This window comes from Octopus bimaculoides, chromosome 11, assembly GCF_001194135.2.
Source record: "Octopus bimaculoides isolate UCB-OBI-ISO-001 chromosome 11, ASM119413v2, whole genome shotgun sequence".
NCBI lineage: Eukaryota > Metazoa > Mollusca > Cephalopoda > Octopoda > Octopodidae > Octopus > Octopus bimaculoides.
In genome coordinates this window covers 43,328,551-43,331,258 of record NC_068991.1, presented here as the reverse complement: position 1 = coordinate 43,331,258, position 2,708 = coordinate 43,328,551, and the positions used below count along the sequence as shown (strand labels likewise).

At 34.4% G+C, this 2,708-nt stretch overlaps 1 protein-coding gene across 12 annotated transcripts in view; it reads left to right on the top strand.

The window, feature by feature from the left end:
- Positions 1-2,708, top strand: part of LOC106881190 (girdin) — a 176,959-nt gene that overhangs the window by 156,020 nt on the left and 18,231 nt on the right. The gene's annotated exons all lie outside the window — the stretch shown is intronic.

The window sequence follows — 2,708 nt, the reverse complement described above, 5'->3', positions numbered from 1 at the left end:
GTCATCTTGTGATGGTACCAGCACTTCAACAACATAATCTGAAAAACGTCAGGATCTGCAATCTTTTCGATGCATGTGTTCCTCAATTATATTAAATTGACTCTTTTGTTTTAGAATCTCATCAAATATTAAAGAGTTTCTCAGTTTGGTTATTTCACTCTTGGCAATCTTAAGAAGCCCAAGGCCATGGTATATATCACATTTGTGACTCTAAAGCTGTTTGTCTACTGGTCTAATGATATGCAGAAATTTGCTAAGAACAAGGGCTAGAAAAACAAACCTTGGGGAATGAACTTGATGTAAAATTCCTCTTGCCTCTTTACACGTTTTTGAATCGGACGAATCTGTGCATTCGGTTAGCAAACCAACAATTTTGGAGTGATTTTCTATTACAGAAGCAATGGCAGTGAAATGACCCAACCACCTATGCTCCATAAAATGTGGCAACTTCAATCCTTTGCAGAGACTAGCTATCTTTGGCCATTTAATAAAATTATGAAGAATATTAACGGTGTTGAAGAACGTAGCTAACTCCGGAATCTGCTTTATTGTGTTAATCATGACAAGATGCAACTAATGATTAAGACAATGAACATAGGGTATATATTTCTCAAGTCGATTCTGAATCTTTCTTTGAACGCCACCTATTTTGCCAGACATTACAGAAGCACCATCATAGCATTGTGACAACATACGCTTTGGGTCAGTGCAAAGGTTGGTTAATTCCTTAATTATCAAGTCAGCCAATGTTTCAGCATCGTAATGTTGAGTAGTTGGCATCACAACTAACTTTTCCAGAACCCTGCCATTTTTCAATAACAATTGCAAGATTTTCAGTATTACTCAAATCACGTGTTCCGTCACATTTCAGCATAAAATAAGGAACATCAGAACATTTTATTTCATCGATCACGAGGCTGACTGTGTCTTCTCAACAATTTGATGATTTCATTTTACATTGCTGCTGAGGTTTAGGTCACATTTTTTGGAATCATGCTGTAACATTCCATTAGCTTTGAGTCCTTCTCTAATGTATACTGAAATAATTTCATAAAAAGACCACAAGGCTGCGTGTCATCTTCCGAATAAAGATCCTGAAAAGCTTCATTTTTGTTTCCTCGAAAAGGCAATTCATTTGCACAAAAAAAATGAACAATATCAACAATGGAACTGATATAATAACGGTTTTTGCTCAACTGATCATTTTGCAAAATTGAAGACATGGATGTTGTTGTGGATAAACGTTGTTGGCATTCCTTCCATGTTACCATAGCTTGGATATGGGATGCAGAGTTTGCATGTTTATTTAAACCTTTGTTTTTTTTCTTTTGCATGAGGCCAATTAGAATATCCATTTGTAATAAAACAATTATCAGCTTGAGCAGAAGTATTAAAGTGCCGACAAGCAAGACAAAATAAGGCTTTCTTTGAAAGAGAATACTCTAACCATGGACAACCAGTATACCAGCTTGACAAGAAGTCACATCTCTGATTTCCATAAATTTTTGGATCAAACTTTGCTAGAACTGGCTGCACTGTCGACCTGTCCTAGATCATCCAATGAGGGTGTCAAAGACTTTGCAAGACCTCCCTTGAGCTGTGAAACTTCGTTTGCAATCCTCTTCTGTTTAGCATTATTAGATGAATCAAATTGGAAATTCAGCAATGATTGCTTCAGTTCTCTTTTTTTCGGTAGTGATTCATTACTTTTGGGCACTAATATTCGCAATAATTAATTCTAAGGTAGAATATCGTAGTAAGAGTAACAATTTCTTAAAATTTATGTACTTTTAAATTAAACTCGTAAGAGATTTCAGTTCAAGCAATTTTTTTTTTCAATTTCATCAAAGTTATGCTTTTTTATTAATTGTTATTTTATTAATAACTATTAATATCCAGTACTGCTGCCGTAGTCTCCTTAAGAGAGATTTAGAATTATTAATATTTCTATGCTTTTTTAGTTTAACACAAAATGATTTCAGTATAAACTTTGTTCAAAGAATAAGAAAAATTATTCAGTGAAAGTTCTCACCTGAAAAATCCTTTCTGAATGTATATTTTGGGAAATTTCAAAAATTTCTTTCCTTTTTCACAAATAATAATCCCCTCTGACTAGTAGAAATAAAATGGCTTTTTGATGCCCATCTCTGTTCTTATATAAACATGTGTAGTGATGCGTTTACTACCATAAATTTCTTACAGCAACAATTCTTCACATACTTTCAACAATAACAACAACAATTGACCCAGTGTCAGCCACTTCTTAATTCAACCCACAGTTGATGACCAGATCAGCAGCCAATTCTGCAACAACAATTACAGCTACAACAAACACTAATACAAACAAGCTCTAATTTACCCACATTTTCATATCACTAACTACTAAATCAAAATTCAATTTATTGCATCTTTAGCAACTTCAGATATTGCTTATGAGAAAAAAGAAGGCGACAACAATGTATTATTTCAAAAGTGGATAAAGCAAATTCTCATACTGGAGGGGGTGGTCTGAGATTCTAACTGGGGGTGCTGAGCACCCCATAGTTCCCCCCTCCCCATGGCTACGTGCCTGGCTTAGCTTCAGAGAATTTTGATGGGCAGAAAAGCATTTCTTCCTTGTCTACTAATTTGTGTTGAAATGAAAATGTCTGAAGTGAATTGGCTTTAAATTTATTTTATAACATTGCATAACATTTGTATGTAATACA